General features: G+C 42.3%; 1 long non-coding RNA gene across 2 annotated transcripts in view; it reads right to left on the bottom strand.

The window, feature by feature from the left end:
* Positions 1-21,651, bottom strand: part of LOC118512651 — a 79,043-nt gene that overhangs the window by 55,005 nt on the left and 2,387 nt on the right. Inside the window, exon 2 of one of the 2 annotated variants that reach the window (XR_004906328.1) lies at positions 4,112-4,226. This is a non-coding gene — a long non-coding RNA (uncharacterized LOC118512651). Of the gene's footprint in view, positions 1-4,111; positions 4,232-21,651 lie in introns of those variants that run through there. The other variant, XR_004906327.1, reaches the window with a different exon arrangement.

Here is a 21,651-nt window from a genome sequence, read left to right as displayed (position 1 = left end):
GCAACAATGAGGCACAATTAAAAATCAGCCTGATTGAAAAAACTAACCAAAGGCGCGCTGCTGTATGCCGCAGCTTTGCATGTGACATACCGTTTCTTCGAACAGTATTGTAGAACGCTCGCTGCATTAAAAGGAGGTTCAACCACAAAGCTTCGATACCGCCTAAACCTAATGCCTATCCGTGGGTGATACACGCATTCAGAATAGGGAACTGCGTTGCATATTTAAGCTTGTGTGGGGCTTCCTCAGATGTCATTTCGTTCACAATTTCGACATTCAGCGATGTAGAGATGAAAGAAGAGCCCGTGCAAACATCAAAGCATTCGGTAGGAGTACAGTACGGTGTACTATGCGCAACAGATCGTAGGGTAGAGAGGTTGTATGTTTGCTGCTTTTTTTTTGGTTTCTTCGCAACTCACGACGATGATTGAAATCAGCGACCGCGATGTCACGCTAGGAATGTTTGGCGTGAATTTTTACCGCAATCGCACCCTTTTAGAGCTGAGGAAACAAATATACAAATGGAAAAGAAAACACGAACATAAAATAGTCTCCATACAGAGCAAGTTATTTTGAATGTTATGCTCATATTATTGAATGAAACATGTCTTCAAACTGCGAATTCATCCTAACTATAGAGGCACGTGGAAACGATTCTTCAATGCTTAGAATTTGAAGTATTTTAAGAACGATATAGGTTTAAAGTCTCCAAACGAAATCCTAGGCACAACACAACCAGTTCGCAGTTTTAGAACCTTCCATTAATCATTAAAAATGAAATTATTTCAATTTTTCCCATTTCTCAGAATATTCGCAACGTCCTGAGAGTCGGATAACGAACGCCATTTCTATCAAGCAAGGAAGGATTCTCCTGCCTATTTTTGACCCACCGCCAACCATTAACTGCCGCTCCATTCATCTCAGCACAGACCACTACCCACCTCCCAAATGACCCACCGACGACGGAAAGCAATTTGTTTCTCCCATTTAGCGCCGGTCGGCAGACAAGATTTATAATCCTGCAGCGTCAGGTCGTCGAAACCAATTCTACCACTACTGCCCATCGCTAGGATCCCGCACAATTGGTCCAATCGGATTGGGACTGCCTGTCCATTGCATTAAAGTATCCCTCTAGAAGATGCTTCCGGTTTCGGTTCGGACGCCTGGATTCAAATCACAACTTAAGAGTGTTTTCCTCCAGCAAGCAGTAAGATAAATAGATGGCAAATTTGGTAAAGCAACGAGCAAGCAAAGGAGAGAAAAAAATCCTACACACCGGAATCGATAATAACAGGCGCAGCACTGGTCTAGAATGTCGTCTTTTTTCCACCCTCTTTTTTGCCATGGGATGGTGTGTCGGGCGGGCCGGAGGGTTTACCACAGCAACATTCGCTACGGAAAAACCCGCCTATCTGTCTCTCATTAAGGAAACAGATTTGGGGCATGCCTTAAAAACCGTTGGGTCGGTCCATGTTTTCCGAGGAGATTTTCTTTGGCGAAGGTAGAGCGAATGTGTTTTTTTTTCTTGTTCATCCTGTTCGCTTGCGCACCGGATAACACGGACCAGCAGTTATCTATATGGACACTCAATCTTCGAAGACCCCATCGTCAAGACAAATGAAGGGAAGTTGTAAACGGACAAGATAAAGGTGACATTAACGTTTCCTGCTACATTTTTTTTTCAACAGGGGTTGATCGAAGGAATTATGGTATAAACGAGTTTTATGTAGCCGATACGCAGAAGATATTAACTATAATATTTTACAGACAAGAATGTATGATGTTTTAGCTACTTTTTTGTACACGTTTGAAGCATAATAAAGTTACTAACATTCGTTTTGTCTCAGTGTAGAGCATGTTTTTCTTCATTTTTGATACTTTTATTTTAGCTTTCAATTTTACTAAATAGAACAATATTTACTATCTATTTTTTATTTCTTTTTTTATTTTTCACTATACCGCCTAAGAATGGTGCAGTCTTGCAGTGCTCGTACTGAAGAGACTACTAACTAAAAATCGATCAAGCAAACAACAGTACTAGACCAACCCAGCCATCATTACCCAATCCCTATGTAACCCCAATCGAATCCCAACCCAATGCTAATCGAATCCCAATAGAATCTTAATGGAATCCCAATTAAATCCCAATTGAATCCCAATTGGATCCTAATCAGATTCAAATCGAAGTGAATCTCAATCGATTATCGTCCGGAATCAATGTCGAATCACTGTAGAATCCGAATCGGATTCATCATTTAGTATCTAATCCGATTCGAATCTTCCTAGGTGTTGGACCTTCGAATCTTCCGAGTCACGCATCTCCAAACACTAGTTTGCATCGTTTTGCATAGTTTGCATATTGCATAAATATGTTTTACTTGTGTAAATAATGAAAATTTACTTACAGATTTTTTTCATACTCTATAAAAATACTAGATAGACTAAAATATCCCGAAAAAAGATCTTTTTTAATTAATTCTATTTATGATCTTCATGCAGCTACCTCCTATTTTGTACCTCGTCACAAACCCTAGCTGCTGCAGCGACAAATCACGAACAGATTTTATAATCGGAAATCGCACCGGATTTTGTGTAGACTTTGTAACATTCATCATTCACATTCAGGTGGGGTTTGCAGACAAAATGAATACCAGTGCGCGCGGTACTTGATGAATAAAACAGACCGAATAAAAAAAAAATCTACCCGTGCACAGACAAACCCAACAACCAGCGAATTCGGAACTCATTTCGCTAATGATGTGGAAGGCGGCTCGAAACGGACTAAATGTACAAAATTATAATTATAATCATTTCACTGAGTGCATGGAGCACCATTTTCATTTCACGCTGTAAGCAACATCGACCATCAGCATCGCCATCAGCATAGCATGGGAAACGTTCGACTGGATTCGAAGGCACCGGTGGCATCGCTGGTGCGAGAAGGCGGGAAAAGCGAAAAGTCCTTTTAGATGGTCAGCTTTATGTTTCTCTTCATTTTTTTTTTTCAATCCACGTTTCAGTGTGGGGTTGTGAGATTTGAAAAATTTCCCTCGTTACTCCACGGAAAATCACTTCAACCCGGTGGTGGCGGCGCTTTGCTGTTGCCAGGGATTCAAAAATCACGTGAACATGTGATGAAGTGTGTAATTAGTGGTCTATCAAAAATCACTCTTGCAACCTCGGGAAGCGTTCTTCGTCCACGCGCTTTGGGCCCGCGTGCTTCTGGCCGTACACGTGCAGGGGCGTACAAGAGTAGTGGTTAGACTAAAGTGCGTTCGTCCGCACCCGGTATCCGCAGTGGGTAAGGTAAATAATACGCGTCTAATCCTGCGTCCCGGGCGAATGTTTTAGCCACTTTCGAAGGATGGATGGTTCTACCACTGCCAAATGCAGCAACATCGACTGTGTGTGCCACTCGAGTGGTTCGCCCTCGGAGCATGATGCTCGTTGAGAAGTTTTCAATTATTTCGATTGCAACCCAAAACGAAAGGGAAGCGCGCGCAATTGAATCGAAAGTGAGTGTGTGCAAAAGCTGGAAAGTGGTACATTTCGGGGCGTGTGCAGACGAGTGCTAACGAGATGCTGAGCCCAAACGAATGAACGTGCAATACAGGATACAGATGCAATGATACGCAGGTTGAAAATGGAGCGACAAACTAAGATTTTGTAGATAAGGCACACAAAACGATATCGTGCTGATGCGCGAACAGCCATGTTTGAAACCAAAATGTTGCCTGTATTCACTTGTTTAAATCGTTTTAAACCATTATCCTTTGAAGTCATTAATTTTCAATATATGAAAGAAAGTTCTTAAAAAATTACATATTAATCGAATTCATAAATCTGCACCGTTACGAGCTTTAAATAACATTTGTTTGCAAGCACGTCCTTCTTGGTCTTTGGCGTTTAGAACAGTAGCGGATTAAGCCCCTTGAAGGCTCAAAGCGGAATGAGAACTGGAGATCTCTGCTGCATCGAATTCACTGATCGAGTGGAGATTCCTTGTTAGCTTGTTAAGCCTCTCGAGTCTGCTCAGTCCTTACATTGTTAAAACCCACCTCTGGTGGAGAGATCTTGGCCTGCAATTTCTGACTTTCTTCACTTGACTTACCCGTAGCTTACTGGTCGGTTCTGTGCACAGGAAGATTCTCCGCACGAGACTCCTACTGCCTCGTTGAATACTGCGCCTGTCCTACCGTACTGCCTGACGTTGTTCATCGCTGAATCTGAAATCCAAAAAGGGGTTTGAAATTGGTCACAATAATGTACCCCGTGCTAACCAGATATCTTATCTTTCCCATCGATTAAAAGAGTTACTTTAATGAATTTTGTTTCAAGAATTGTCATACCGCGGGTTGACTACATTTTAAACGAATGGATACAGATTCCTACTTGAAGGAGCACTTAACAGCTGTTATGATTTCATTATCGCATTCAAATATCGGGAATAAAAGAAGTACTAAATCCCGGTTCATCCAGCGGGTTGTTCTAATACATTAAAATTGTGAACTTGTAGATTGCACATGAAAAAAGGTTTGATCGGAAACCTGTACACTTCTAACTGATGCACGATAATACCCGTTTAATTCAAATTGCATTTCTTCTGTCGCCTTTTAACTTAATGATCTGCTAGGACATGCGGGTTATATAATGGTACACATGAGTCCAGGATCGTCTGTCAGATTCCAGTACCTTCGTGTGAAAGATCGTGGCCACTTACACTTTTCCGGACCAACCGTTATCCGAAAAAACCTTATGCAAAAGTCAAATATATCGGCAAGAATTTCGGTTTTATTCTTTGCACATGTGTAAATCTGTTTCTTTTAAATTCAATATTGCTTTTAAAATCACACATTTACTTCCCAGCTTCGCCTATATTGACGACCACATCCCCACTATTACCAATACGATACATCCAGCTCGGTCAGCAAAACGCACTCCTCGACTTCTTTCCTGCGGTAAGCCTTTTTTCCCAACTCATCTTCTTAAATTGATGTTCAGCCGCAGCAAGCAAAATATCCTCCAGCTTCTGAAGGTTGCCTGCTCGTCATCGTCATTATCGGAACAATGTACGTGTACGTTTTTTTGTGCAGTTTTCAGGTTTTATCAGCCCAGGTTTCGAAACACGCACACTCTTGGAACACACAAAATTTTACCAAGTAGCAGTATCATCAAAAGAAAGGTAACACAATTGCCCGCCAAAAGATTGACGTTCGATTAAACTCGCCGCTTAAAAGCGCGTCTTAGTGGTGGAGAGAGAGAGAGAGCGAGAGAGAGAAAGAGAAAAGAAGAAAACTCGTTAAATTGCACAAGAAAATTTTAGCAAGCCATCGTTGTTTCTGTGTGCGTAATTTTTTCTCTCCTTTTTCTTTGTTTGTTTGTCAGCTGCTTTGCTTCCTTCCAGCATCAGCATTTCACGATGGGAACCAGGATGGGCCCAGGGGTTGATAAAACATTTAATTGAAAACAAATAAAATCTCATTAAAAGTTTCCCTCGCCGTCGCTTCTGCGAGGTGACATTATTATTATTAATAATAATAAAAAAGTTTGCCAAAAGCCACCACTTCCATCTGCTGTTAAGGTTTGCGCGCGAACAGTTTCCCCACACCGGAGGGTAAACTTAAGCACAAATATCAAGTGGTGACGATAGCAGAAATTACTCTTTCCCCGAAATGGAAAGTGAAACATTTTGCTCGAGAAAACTGTTTCATTTAAAACTTACAACAACAAAAATTACGATTGGAAACTGTAGATGGTAAATAGTATTGGTTAATTCAAATTACTAGCAAGTACTAACGAAACCGTAAAGTATGAATTAAATTTTCAACTTTGTTACAAGCCCTCCGTTATCCAGCACATGGAGATCATCATGTTGTTGTTGTTCATCAAAAATGACAGGCCCCCCATTAAGCAGCGGGACGGAAAACAATTTCACTTATCATTTTGCGTGAATTAATTTTCGTAAATCAATAACTAACACAGCATGACTATGACAGTGTCATCAACCTTGATGTGGAGGCACCACTGCACCGAGCATCGGGTCCTCGGGCCACCAGCATTTAAACGCTCTCCGGACACACAGGCTCGCAAATATATCGAATCGCATCGCCCCTCAATCCTTCTTCCCTAATGATTTCACTCCCGACTGCTTGTCCCGGGCCATTCGGAAAGGTCGAAGATGATGATGGGAAATATGATTGATAGTGCGTCGTGGGCTTTTCCCGTGATGAATTAAGCGCCTAATATGGAAAATATTTTCTCAAAATAATTTTTAAGAATCCTCGTCATCGTTGCCATCTTCTTGCTGGGTTGGGTTCTTGCTGTGGCACACTTTTCTCTTGGGTTGGTGTTTTATTTTTCGGGGATTCACTTTTTTTGGGCTGCAGACTAGGGAGTTTGTCCCGGCGAAAACTCGACAGAGAATGTTCTCTGCTAGGGGCCCTTCGGAACGATGGCACATGTTTGGCCGAGCGACGATACAATGCAAGAACGCTACAAAATGCCGATCAGTGGAAGCAACGGCTCTTGCAAAAAAAAATGTTGCATATCAGTCGAGGACAATGGTGGAGATGACGTGCAAAATTAAAATTCATATCCATTAGTCAAGCGTGGAAAATTAGCTTATGCAAGAATGTTACTCCCAAAGTGCTGCATTACGACGAAGCCTGGTGTTTCAATCAATTATAAATTGCGATTTACTACACTATTAATAATTTGTATCATAACTGAGACAATTGTTATGAAAATGAATATAAAAATCATTTTAAACTAAATTCGAAAAAAATCCCGTCCTTTTCTGCATCAACTGTTGCCACCTTTTAGAAACATTTTTTCCTTTCAAACCATTTCGGCCGGCTCATCAACTAATCACTGTACAATTAGCAATTGATTTCCTTTACAGCCGCATTAGACGTAATCGGAAAAAGGATTCCTCCTCCGTCAGTGCACCTTTTCAGTCTCTGTTTTCCGATTACATTATTATCACCCACTTAACCATCCGTCTACCAACCGACCGAGGACCGTCGATTGTTGCCGTCGTCGCCCTCTGCACTGTCGGGCAGCTGAGCTGTATCGGAATGCTGCCACAACTCCTCGGACGCAGTCGGCGTAACATGAAGTGGTGATTATGATAATTGCACTAGCCGTACCGTACCGAGAAGATTTGGATGAAAAGCGGTGAGCATTAATTCTACATCACACCTTTAGCACAACAGATTAATTCCTACCGTACGTACTCTCTGTGCATTTCAGTGTGCCGTGTCATAGCGATGATGAAGGTTCGCTCCTTCTAGCAACCCTGACGGAAACCACCTTTTGGGAGGCTGCTGGTTTTACTAACCACAGTGCTGCTTCATGCAAATCACAATCATCGAGAAAAGTAGACATTATGTTCCGGACGGTCATTGTTGCGGTGATAGTTGAAGAGAAATTACTGGCACTTAATACTAAATTATGTTCTGTTACTTTTAATTGTTGCAAACTAACAACGACAAGGGTTGTTGATTATTTCTTGAACACATTTTAATTTGTTAGTTTGTACTATCCAATTGTTCCAAAAGAGGGCAAGCATAATATTGAACATTCAACTACATCCGCACAAGTTATAACTTCTTGTGGGGCAAACCACAAGATAAGGTCATACCGGTCTTATAAAAGCCTTCCTATAGAACTATTTGAAGTTACCCAAGTAACTAACTGCTGAATCCCAACCGAAGATACGCGCACGTACGTTAGCCGGCAAATAAGCTCTCAAACTGCATAGTTGCAGCTGCTAACCCGCGTAAAAATTGTTATCGTCACTTCAACTTGACGTACCGTACAATGTAACCTGTGCCACGATCTTCACCGCGATCTTGATGAGTGATCTTTGTAGTGGCCCAGGACGAATTCTTTTCAAAGATGTCTAAGTACTGCACGGTGCAACCTTGCGCTAAGTAACAGAGAAGGGGGTGAAAATAAGATCTCATTAATTTTGCTCTTTACTGCACCTGCTCTTCACAACCGCTCAGTTTTGATGGATTTTACGTGCTTGTGTTGTCGTTAGCTGCGCAACATTCATACTGCACTGTTCTGTCCAATCGGCACAACAAGTATATCTTGAAGCAAAATATATCATCCCATTCTTGTGGTTGAAGTTCCCGCTGGATGCAACCTGTTTGGCGAAACATGTAAACGTAGTTTTTTTTCTTACTATACTCATGTTCTGTTTACCGGGTAAAGTGTAGCAATTTTTATTCAGTTCACTTCATACTTGCAATGCGCTGCAATACATACAAACAACAACCCTGACTCCAATTGGAACAGTGAGTCCAGGATAAGTTCTTCCCCGTGAAGATCCACGGCAGGGCACACACACACGGGTGCATGTCAAAGTTCGCTTACGCTCCATAATTAGAAGTAATTTATGTGCTTTTACACCCATCTCGTTAGGACTCGCGGGATGTGGAAAATTGATGAATGCCATCTTTTCGGGAGAAGCATAGAACAAGACCGGCTTGTTGCAGAACTTTAGCCCGCGTTTTTACTCAACACACTCGAATGCCGCAAATATATGAACAGCTTCTTCGGTGCATACGCGCGCGATGTACAGGTACTACATTTAATATTTTTATTTCATTATGCACGTATGGGCCCGCACTCCGGAAAGGGGCACACATTTGGATGTCACTAAACGGTTGACGAGCACACGGGAGGCTTGTGAAAAGAGCGCTCGTGGATAGAACGAAACAAAATAGAATGTTTTGTTTACGTGAATATACTTTTTGTATCATATTTATTTTCATTTTTCTCATTAAGTTTACCCATTCACGGTGGGCCGAACCGGGGTGGTTCGCACTTCTGCAGGTATGGGCATGACGGGGTAAAGTAATTAAATGCACTCATTCATTCCACATAATCATCCAAATGCGAGCACCAGCTCCAGCCATCCAGGTTCCAGCAGATCGTTTCATACGCCTTTGCTACACCATGGGCAGTAGTGGTGTGAGATGCAACCCCGGCTGTGATGTTTATTTTGGAACCTTTAACCTTCCGAGGAGAAGCCAGGTCCGGTGAAGCTTCACCAATTTTTAAATATCAAATTTATCACATTCTATTTAGACCGTTGTAAAACAAAATGCTAACTACATATTGTAAACTATGCAATGCACAAATAAAACTAAAACTAAGAAACTTCATCGCAATGTAGTGTAGTGTAAGGATGCAACACATCAACAAGCGCATTTGCCATTCAAGAGTTAAGGAACAAAAAACGGTTAATGGCTTGTCTTCCACTGCGCGCGAGTGTGATGTAGTGTTTTGATTTTAAAATGCGCGCGACAGTTGGCGCCTGTCGTGGACAGCGATCTTCCTCCATACTGCATTGAGCAAATGTCGCTGAATAAACTGTGTTTTGTCCCCGTCCGTACACAGGGCCTCGTTGCGGGTGGTATTCGAATCGACGAATCGTTTCCTTTACGCTGTATTTTGCTGGTTGGTGGCGGGAACATCCACAGCAGCAGCAGCAGACACCACCGGGAAACTGATTATCCAACCAGCACCCGAGTGCTGCATATGAGTGCAATTAATTTTTTCGCATAAATTCTGCCCATTTTTACTGCGGGCGAGGCAGACCGTGTGCGAGTGGTGAGTGTGTTTGTGCCGGAGTGAAGGAGCAGGACCATCGCACGGAGTAGTGGCAAGCGCACGATAAGGGTGCGTATGAAAATTCGCCGCGGAAGGAACGCAAAGAAAGCCGCTTGCCCAGACAGCATAAACACACACTCCATTGGCTTTTGTCTTTGGGCTTTTCAGAGCGCTACACAGAAACGCGCTGGAGCGCTGCGGCTCATCCTAAACATCATCGTCAGCCTAACAGCAACATTATGCTGCCGCCCGCTGTGCAAGATGGCCGTAGAATGGCACATTCCATCCACTCAGGGCTGAGGATTATTTGTAGCATGTTTAGAATTTTAACGGAAGGCGGCCATACCCCCGGCGCAGCGTCATAAAAGTGTCCAATGTCTGGCGTTGACGGTCACAGTGAAACTGTAAAAAATGGTGGATTTTTAATAGTTGCTTCCTGTTATTTATGGGTTTCCTTGTTTGGCGGGACTCTGATTTTACTACACGAGGGGCGAGAACCGTAGGCGAATGCTATTATATCAAGCTCCACAATTAAAATTACATATAACTCTAATGCCTTGGTAATAGGCACTCGTCTAAATAACTTTGCGGGTATAACAAATCGAAAAAAAAATAATTAAGACTTAAAAAGTTTTCGTTTTCAATAATTTACAATTTACCGGGTTTTATTAAACACCAAAGTAGAAGTACGATAGATTATGAGGATAAAATAAACCCAAACTTCATGTTCTATTACTGAAGCGATGTAGATCATACTAATTAAACTATTAATCATTAGGATAAATGATTGTACATTTCTTTATCTTCTGGTTCTATGTCCTTAACACCGAGCTAGTGTTATGATTTGTGTTGACTGGTGGTTAGAGGATTATGAAGGGTTTGTCCTTCTGCTGCAAAGTCTTGGCTATGCTGTTCTCACGTCCAACCAAAACTGAGCTCATTTTTAGTTTAGAAGATAGAGAAATAACCCAACTAAAGGATACGAGAAAAGGTGTCCAGCTTTTAGACATCTTCTATAAAATGTGGTCAGTTTAGGGTCAATTTCCAGGGACCGCTCTGTTCGTGAACAACTTTAGAGAAACTTTAAAATGAGAATGTTTGCCATAGCCTTTTATGAACACATGGAACTGGAATTGTCTTAAAAGTTTCATTATTCGAGACTCAGATTTTCAAAATTCAAAATTTGACCAACAAATTCAATCTTTCGATACGCAATCTACCCAAGGAGCTAAAGATTTTTAAATTACGCAATACCTAAAACCCATCAGCCCAAACTGCCGTCAGATTTAAGTTGTGTTCCCTGTTGGTTGAAAAACAATACTGCACTACCATCCAATCTTCACAATGTGTTCATGTGTGCAGTTGTGCTTCAATGCCATCGATCGCAAGCGGTCATATGTGTGTGTGTGTGTGTGTGGAAAACTTACGAATATCACATTAAAACCCTTCCGAGCGCGTTGTACTGTTTTGCCACAAGACAGTTTGCCGCCAGAAGACCAACTTTTTCCATTCACTACGGCTAAAGATGAACGATACAACGGTGCGCCCACACCCACGGCAAAGGTTTTCATAACACCGGCAGAAGTTTTACGCACCGACTTTCGTAGCCTTTCTCCAGCTGCCACTTGGAAAGTTTTTAAGAAAAGCGAAAATTAAATGATTTATGGCAATGACGAGTTTTTCTGACTTTTCGACATAAAAATGGCATGCTTCACTATACCTGCCCTGGTCCGGTGCTGTTGGTTGTGGAAATTTCGTCTAATATGTTTGAGAAGGTAAGTGTTTTGTTTCGACTAGCTCAAGCACAATCTGTAAGGTGATGTTATTATATTTTACAGTCCGAAGCAGACAAACGATGGCTTAACATGAAAAATGTGACACTGGTTTTGAGACAAATGATACATTTTATCCTAATTTTAAATAAATTTGCTTAGAAGGCTTATTAAGGACAAATCGCTAGAACGAAAAGCGTGGATAGCATCGAGATACGGATCGCAAATGCAATTGATTTAGAATCTAACCGTACATATGGCCACATCGTGCCTCTATCCCAAAAGCACCGCAACAAACTCTACAACATGGACATTACATCAATGGCTACCAGTTAAAGCGTATTTCTATCGAGAGACACTCATCGGTCACTTTGTTACGATGAATTCCATTCCAATGGTACTCACGTACTCCAAACACAAATCCTGGCTGTGTACGTATGTACACACTCGAGCACCATCATCGTATGGTCTATCGCATCGTATGGCACGCAACCATTCCTACGCCGGGAATCCTTGACACGGCGTTACACTCGATACAGCAAAAGTCCACCGGTAGAAGCAGCTAGCAAGCGGTGAGCTAGGTACAGAGCCCCGGTTCGTTCAACCGGTAGCCAATAGCAGTCTGTTAAGAATTATCTGACGCGAGGTGCACATCCTTCAGAAAGGGGGTGGCACGAGGCGCCAACATTCATCAACGGCAGTCATTTTGGGGATTTGGAAATTTCAGTTTGATTGGATGGGAAGTAATCCGTTTATCGAAGTTCGAACACGGATGGACTTAATTTTCAATCCTCAATTCACAGGAAAAGGTTTTCTCCGGCCGGCAGAAGATCCGGCAGTAACGGGGGAAGAAGAATGACGGCAAACCGGGCAGCGGGAGGCGGTTCATACGATTTAACCAACCCTTGTCACTTTTCGACGGGTCTGCCTCGTGAGCGATGGATGTGGTTGAAAATATGTCAAACGACCTGCGCCGAATCGATGCGACGAGGATGCTGGTGGAGCCGATGTTGGTGACATCTATGATGACGTCTAGAGCTAAGCCTGTGGAGACGGTGATGCCGAGGCCGCAGCTCATCGCAGTGTGATTATACGTACATACGTTTGGGTGTGGGGGGAGGGGGGGACGAATGCAGCACATTCTATACATTCTAATCCCTCGGACCATTTGCGTGCAGATTTTACAGAGTAACGCTTCCATCGAATCCTGATCGATTATGAAACGTTCCGCTTACTCAACACTATGAATGGATGTCGCGCAAGAGGTAAAAGTGTTATGTAAAATGTGGACATTTTGTAACAACAGTTGCGAATTATTTTACGTATCAAGACAATTGTTTTACTAATCTTACAAAAGGATTAAAACCAATAAGAGCATAACAATTGTGTGCAAACAATTAAGTTTTGATTGTTTTTACGTTAATATTACAAACGGTTACATTGTCTAAATTGAATATGAAAAATATTTGCAAATATCAGTGCAAATAAATTAAAGCAGGCACCTAGTGTGAATTAGTCCTCGAGGTAAGACCACCATGATTTTATCTGGTACTTTCTTACCTCAAGAATCTTGCATTACGAGAGCGTTTTATAGTGATTGACTAGATAGCTGTAAATAAATCTTCAGCGCTAGAGTCGAATGAATACAGGTCAGTTGAACACCTTAGCCGAGCTGACAAAACAGGTCCGATTCTATGCAAATAGTGAGCTCCCAATGACATAATCCCATCGGTTCCGGCGATACGATCAACAGTTTTACTAAAATTGCAGTTCCCTGGGGCCGTCCGATGCAAACACGACAAAGTGATAAATATTCAATCACCTGCAATAAATACTCAGGAAAGTTCTTGTATCCAAGGTTTGTCAAAGCGTTGTTTTTTCTACTATAACCTACCTTGAAATAGTACCCATACTGCCGTGTCAGGGTTTAGAGACAGGGTGACGACATCAATTTGGTAAACAAGTAACCAGTCGGACGGAAAGCAAACTGAGCGAATTGTATACACCACTCGTCCGAACACAGTCCATCAGTTTGGAATTGGCCGCATAACGTTATGTTTGACTACCGGCCTTGCACGCTACCGAAACAATCTGCGACATAACAAAACGTCGTCGAGTTACGTGCCACTGGCATATGTTGTTTGCAGATCTTTGATTTAATTAGGAAAATAAACACTCAAACATCTTGAACAAGCAGTGAAAACAACTCAATCAACATCCGGGGATCATCGTGGTTCTCACGCCATAAGACTGTGAAGAACCCGTTGCATCTGAAAAGGGAAGATTTCCCAATCCCTCGATTCGTTTGAATATTCCGAACGTTGCGCGTATGGGACAGCTCCTGTCCTGGCTTTCGGCACATCGCTTGCTGCACAAACACGTCTCTACGGCGAAGATAATTCAATAAATAATTTATGCAATAAATTTTCACTTAAATCAGATCAAGTATAACTTTTAGCACCCTCCGGATTTGGGATTCGGTTTCCCTTCACCGTGACTCTGGGCGCAGGAGATTGAGTGTTCCAGCAGGAAGACACTGGATGTTGTTGTTGACGATGATGATGATGATGGTGATGGCGCTGATGTGGTCCCTAGTGACTTTTTGATGACTCCCGCAACTGGATTGTGCAAAGTTTACGAGGGGTGAAACGCATCGACGTCGGTCGGTCGGTCGACCCCTCCAAAACGCCGGCGTTCGACAGTGCGTCGGTGATAATGCCCGAAAAACCAACCACCTCGATCCGGGATTCATTTGCCATGGCCAATGCAGGAAATGCCCTCGGGGAAAATTCACAACTTCCCATTGCGAGTTTGGTTTTCGTACTGCTTGAAGTTTACATATAAAACTACATGTTTCAAATCAACGGGTTTTCAAATCAACCTACGGATACGTACAGCAAGAAGTTTTCCGGCGACCGAATCTGTGGCACACGCAAGTTCATCGCCGCACTGTCGTCGCGTGCCCATGGTTGTACGCGCCGTCGCGCGGGATTGTTCTAATTTATTATTCAATTATCACAGCCGTGAGTGCCTGCTGCCGGTACCTTCATCGGTTTCGTAAACCCTCCATCGCCAAGGGCCATTTAGCACCATCATCAGCGTTGATTCGTCCGCGCTGCTTCAGACCAGGCCACGGGTTTCGACTATAAAAATCGAAGAAAATATGTTTTCGGTGGCGGATCCCATACATTGAAGCATTCGATGACGCCAGCTATTCAGGCAGTCCGCACCCTCACGTAAAGGACGCAAAGGGTCTGGGCTCAACTGCCCCGAAGGGTTGGGGTGGCTAATATATTTTTTTCGCCTTGCATACGGGATGGCATAAACTTTAAGATGATTGTCACAATATGGTTCGCATTTTCAAAATTCAATTATCGGCCAGAAGGTTATTTCAGCAGGTTCGTGTTTGTTTTTGCTTGTTTTTATTAGGTTACCATTTAGCGCAACCCCTCATCAATGCTTGTTTAGGGCGTATTCAGTTTGGACATAGATTCGTCACAGCATGATTAAGCGTTACAAAATATGTTGTGTGGGATACTGCAAAAATGTATTAATATTTTAGAAAATATCACATGGAGCAACAAAGCGGAATGAGGCCTATTTTCAACATTGTTAAACGAGTATTGACGGACTCGATCATTTTTAATCTTTGTATATTGCGCTGAAACGGGATCAATCTAAAAATTTGCATAAAAAATAGAACCATGATCAAAAGGATATATTATAATTATTTTACCAGGAATTAACATGTACTACCGTAAGCTTATAGATTAGTTTTTTCATGATTGCAATTATATAGCAAATATTCACTAAAATCCCATCAGCTACACTTTCGCCCAACATTCTGGTTGAAAAATCGTTCAACATCAATGACATCGGCCCGGGTTCTAATTTATTTGGCACCCAATTATCGATAACCATGATTACGTGTTAGAGCCGTTAGCAAAGCGTTTGCAGTTGTTACGATTGACCGTAAGCCAGCTCCCGTGACTAATTAAAATCAACACAACTCGGCACTCCACCCACTGTCAACTGGACCCCGAGCCTGACCCCGTACTGTGGTTTGAACGAAGCGCAGAGTGTCCTATGTTTTGCCATTACCTTCCACCTTTAACTCTCCAGTTCTTCTTTTATCATTAAATAAATCCTCTTAATGAAATAACCGACTACCTTCCATGTCTCTGAGTAGGTTGTTCGAAGGTCTTTTGCCGGTGTACCGCAAAGACCAAGCGAGGCGGAGGTGTAAAAACTCAATTCCATTTCGGCTTACGAACCCTAAAAACGTGCGCAAATCCGATAATCCGTAATGAGCCATATGGAAAAAGGAACAGTCTTTTGCTTCCCAGCGGGGGCGAATTGGGCCGATGGTTGACAGGTTGTTGTAGAATTTGTACCACAACGCATAAACTGACTGGTAGAAGGTTCGATCGGCCTGTAAGTGAATGATAAATTGAGAAAATCATGGGAAATCCCGCTAGAACGGTATGGTATGCAATAAATATGACTCATCAAAAGAGTTAAAATATTTTTCACATCTTTTTTCAACATTCTCATTAGGATGGACACGAGTAAGTGGCGGTCATAGCAATGGAAAAAATAGATTCAAAAAAAAACTTTGGCCAAAAGCTAGCAGGACAAAATTAACATGTACTAAGATATAACGATATAGAGATTATAACAGAACGTACTTAATCGACTTTGATTTGGTTTGACAGTGACGTGAAATAGGAAAAATTCCAAGCAACCAACACAATTGAATCAAGCACCGCATCGCCCTCGTCCGCTTCGTCAAAGGTGTTGTTGTTCATCAGCACTAAGCTGATCCGGAACAACTCGACATAACTCCAGCTGTGCAACACGGCTCCATATTGAAATTGAATCCCAAAGGGAAATAGGAATTTATCTTCTCTAATATTCGAATCGCTATAAGCATTTTTTGTTTCTTGTGTCGCGTAGTTCACCCGATGAAGTCACAATGTCGGATGTCGTGGCGTGACGTGGAATGTATCTCACTCCGGGTGTTCTCGCTGGAATTGGCAACAGGATAATAAGGTTTTATTACAGCTCGCATGCTCGCTCGGCTTTCGATTAGGTGGCGTATGTCAGGTGTGATTACGTCCAGGGGTTGCCACGACAAAAAATGCAATTAAATACCAGTCGTGCTGCTGTCGTGCAACTAATTTCATGACGACGCGTTCAGCTAGGAATTTTAGGAATCTCTACGAAATATGATTGATTTAGCACATACGTTGTTTAAAATGAGAATTGTTACACTCGTTATTGGTTCATCAAGAGGTAGTGTTAGAATGTGGTCCCATACTGGATGCTTTCCACGCAATGCACCTCACGAAGGATAAATAGCTCATACATCATCATTGGCGTAAGCAGTGATCCCTCATAGCTGATCCCATTACGTGGGGCGCAAACAAATGTAGAATTCGAATTCGAGACTACTTCCTGGCCGGCTGTCAAAGACCTCTGCACCCGCGGCACACTGCCACAGCGGGTTGTCCGCACTGAGGTGACCATTGTTGGCGAGTGATTAATAGTTTGTCTTTGCCATCACCTCGAATGACACATAGACTGAGAGCAAACGGGCAGTGCATTTTGCCACGGTACACGGCTTTGCTTAGTAAAATGTTACCTGTCGGGGCACAGTTTAAGGGCGTAAAAAATATGTACCGAGAGTAAAAAAGACGAAACCAACTCATTAATATGGATTAAGGAAGCGCAAAGAACCTGATGCAGGCTGTTTTTTTCTTGCTCAAGAACCAAACAGCTTTCAAACAGACTCCTAACCTGCTTACACCTATGCTGCGGGGAAGCTGTGAGGTAGGATGGACTGGAGGTGTGAAAATTCAAATTTAATGATAGCAAGTAACGCAATGCGAACATGTTAGAAACGGATCAGACCACAACCGCAGACAGTCCGTAACCACATTATAGGCCATTGCCGTACATTCGAGGGGGAATTTTGCCTGACTGGAGCTAATCAAAGCGCGCCTGCCAAGCTGCGGTGCGATGTCGAGTCAGTTTTGACACTTTCAGCCATCATTAATGTAAGCGTAACGTTTTTGTAACATGATTAATTTGCACCAGAGTCCATCGGGTAGGGACAGGAAAACGAAAATAAGCCAAAGAAACCCTTTTTCGTTGGCCCTGTCGCCTAGCCCAGTGCGTGCGAGGAAAAGTGTTAAAACCGTCCTTCGTCAGATGGATAGGTCGGTCTCGTGAGTAAGCGGGAAGTAATAATTCATCTTTCGTTCCTCTGCGGCCGTGCTACGTTCGTGTTGAATTATGTTGGGAAGAAGCACGTTGCTGCCAAGCAGTCTGCGTGTTGTTTCCTTAAAATTTCTTACATTCTTCAGTGTTCTATTGCTAATGCCTGTTGAGAAGTGATACATTGATTCCATACACTTACTCTATTTTTGCTCATCTTTTAACTCTCGCCTAAGCCTGGTTTATGCTTATTTGCGTAAAACGTAAAGGACTATTTTAATGCCCTTCAGTTAATTTGTCTTTGGCTCTCACAATGTCAGTTTTTGCTACAGCAAAAATTTTGCTTTTCCCAAGCCGCAACACGAAGATACAGATCGATATCTATTTGACAAGCGGTGCTGTACTGCTCATTTTTTTTCATTTCTATCGATTCTTCTTGTCATTTCCGTGATTCCGCTTTTTTTTTTGTCACAAGGATATGCCTCCTCCTTCGCATAAGGGTTTTGCTCGAGGCAAATCAACAAACTCACAGCCCACTGATCGGTACGACCGAGTGATAGAGAATATGCAAGAAGGAAAAGGGACCACAAAAAGGACCTTTAAAAAGGGTTCTTGGAAATCAAAGGAGAAAAAACGCACCGGTGTAGCAGTGCACGCAGAAATCTTGCACAAAAGGAAGCCTATGTTCTTGGAAATATTAGGTTTCAAATAATTGCTACCATCGTCGCCACCCGCTCCCACGTACAGTACGTACACGCTGGCTTGCGGCGTGTACCGATCCTTGGTGATGCGTGAGAGGAAGCGGACAACGTTTACGTGGAACGTGGAATCGGCGATCATCGAGACGCAGCCGAGAACCGGCAAGGTAGCAATAGGGATAGTTCACAGGGTACGGGACACACCGTGCACTGGAAACTAGGAAAACAATCTTTTCACAAGAGCCATCCACAAAACGAAATACGGGAACGAAAAGCCGTAAAAAATACTGCATATCCTGAGCGCATGAACGGCAAGGTGGTACAGAGAGAGAGAGAGAAAGAGAGAGACAGAGAGAGAGGGAGAGAGAGAGAGCAGGAGACACGAAAGACGCTGATCCTGAAGGGCTTTCATTGCGATGTCGAGATTTTCTTTTTGCCTCGATAAACTTGCAGGTCGGCGGGCGGATGGGTCCCTGTCCCAGATACTCGGATATTTCACACAGCGTCATGGTGTCTTGCCAAGATTCGGCCTTAAGATGGCTGCTTTTTTGAAGTCTTCAGTTTTCATCGCCGGTTTTCGAACTTTGCCGTGCTTCAGGCAGCATGAACGTATCCTTTGCCAGCTCCTCTCTCAATCGTTAGTAGGGATGCGATCGAATTAAAGATCAGCATCCAATTTAGTCGTATTTGGTTTAAAGTGGGTGAACATTATCTCTCATCATTTAAACAAAGTTATTAAAGCTCCAAATAATTATTATAATTCCAATATTAGAGTCATCGTGTTTTGCAGGGCTGATAATATAATATATGCAATTTGATAAAACATCTTCTAGGTTCTTTTACTTCTTGGCAGGCAGCTCAGATGCTTTTGTTTTCATATTGTACCATAACCCATTTCCCCACTTAGCATTCCATTCCATTGGGACAGAATAAGCCCGACCGTATCTTCGGAAGGGCTAGGGATATGAAAATTGCTCTCCTTCAAATCGAATCCGAAACCTTTTCGGGGGCGTAACGTGTCAATCAAGCGTGCATTGTGTGTGCTTTAATTTTTTCTCTTACCAAACATGATTACTCAACGATCCTAAACACAGGCTTTGTTGTCGTTATTACATGTTGAGGGGTAAGATTGCGCGTAGGTACTGCTGGGCTTACACTCGATGATAAAGTGAAGCAAAGAGATGTAACTACAATAACTCTCCTAAGATTTTTTCAGGTTTGAGCACCATTTTATAATCATTCTAAAAGCATCGATAGAAGCTGAATGAATATATTTTCCCTATTAAAGATTCTTTTTTCTAATTGTGTATCGTTAGCCAACTGATGTTTGCAGCATCCAATCTTGTTTGATGCTGTCAGAAGAAACTGCACGAGATGAATTTTTATATCCAAAACAGCAGCAGGCAGCACCAGGAGGATCTTTCATTCAATTGATTCGGCGGCAGCGTATCGGAGGACACATGGGAGTACGGCATAAAACACACCCTTTTTCAAAGACTGGTCCTTGCATTTATCTTGCAGAAGACCTACGACGGCGGCTGGGATTGGGATAGTGTGCGGAACACCACAATGCAATCAACCGTAACAAGTTGTCAACCGATCGAAGGCAGGACCATCGCCAGGGTCCGGAACATGTAATTAAGCGCAGGGAAATTAATTGCGCCATGATTACGGTCCTTCAGGCACTACCAATCAACCTACCAGTACCGTCATCAACATGAATTTGCACCACTGCGCCACCACCACCACCACCACCATCATCATATCGCTCCCTAGAGCCGCTCGCTTTAGGGCGGGGAGAGGGTGGTCGTTTTGGCGGTGTTTCGCAAACAATTTACTCCGGCATTATTGACGGGGAACGTATAAGAGGGGTGAGCTTGTGTGACCAACAGCAAATCAGAAAACATGCAATATGAGTGGCAAGTATATAATGGTGTCAGTAAGCTGATTCGGAAAAGTCCAGGAAAATGGGGTTAGTACCGATGCAATTGCTCTTATATAGTTGGTTGGTTTACTTACGTTTTTCTTATGTTAATATTTGTGTATTTATGTGATTTTGTTTTGATTTACCTCCCATAATCCGATAGGAACCCAAAATCAAAACCATCACGAGTTACAGTACAAAATAAGAATCAAATAGAAGTACAACAAAGAACACATCAAGTCAACTTTGTATTTTTTTAAAATACACAAAAACCCACCCAGAAATATTCAACAAAAGTGACACTGGATCATGGTCAATTAAAATTATCGCATGTTACGGTTTTTTGAAGATGCTTGCACTGGTACTGATGAATGAAATTCATTGAAAAAAATCCGTTTCGGCTAACTTTTCCTCCACACATTCGAAAGTGCACGAGCTTATTTCGAAGAAGGTGCATAACCATTGAGAGGATAGCTCAAGTCGTCGGTGGGAGGCCAGCAGAGAGGACCAGGAAACCTTTTAACTGAAATCTTTTTTATACCTTCCGTGAAAAAGCGATTGCAAAGGAACATAAACGGCAGAGTAGTGAAACCCATACATCATTGATTGTCTCAATTTTCTTCCATTCGAGCCCACCGCAGGATACCGTAATTTACGAGAAAATAGTTCACATAATGAAAAAAACTCAACGAACAAAAAGGTGCACAAAAGCAAACGCAGGCCTTGAATGATTGTTGGAAGCTTTTCATTGAATGTCACAAAATCTCCTCAAAACATGACCGAAAAAACAACTTTGAAACCGTGCAAATGGCTATACATGCCTTTGAATACCACCGGATGTTTGGTATGATTGGCTTAAGATGATCTACACCCGGTACGTTGAATGAGCATCATTGAGCGAAGTTGATAAAGTGTCACGCGATTTTCTGATACCTGTCCTTTAAAGTAATAAAAGGTTGCTTTAAAGATAGACAAGCAACATACATATCAGAAATTTTGGTTTCCATATAATGCAAATAAAATTCATTGGAAAACAGTAGCTTTAAACGAAAAAAAAGACCTGGATGCATCGCGATCCTTCGAGCGACTTTGTCATCGCTGTAAAGAGATACAGGAAACTAATAGTTACATCAAGAGCTTCTCATATGCTAACGTGTTTCTATTTACGATCGATATTATACGTTCCCAGGACCGTGTGTAAACTCGTAAAGTAATAAACCATAAAATGGCTAAAAATTTATGACACAGAAAAGCGGTTTGAAAATCAAAAGCACGTCGTAAACCAGAGCATCGAATAAAACCATCTACTTGCATGCACGTAAACCGTTGCGCTGGCACATGTGCACATTTAGCGATGAAAAATCAAGGGTACAGGAAAGTACGCTGGTAATCATAATGATAAAAACGATATTAA

This window comes from Anopheles stephensi, chromosome 3 (genome assembly GCF_013141755.1).
Source record: "Anopheles stephensi strain Indian chromosome 3, UCI_ANSTEP_V1.0, whole genome shotgun sequence".
NCBI lineage: Eukaryota > Metazoa > Arthropoda > Insecta > Diptera > Culicidae > Anopheles > Anopheles stephensi.
This window is presented reverse-complemented; position numbering and strand designations above follow the sequence as displayed.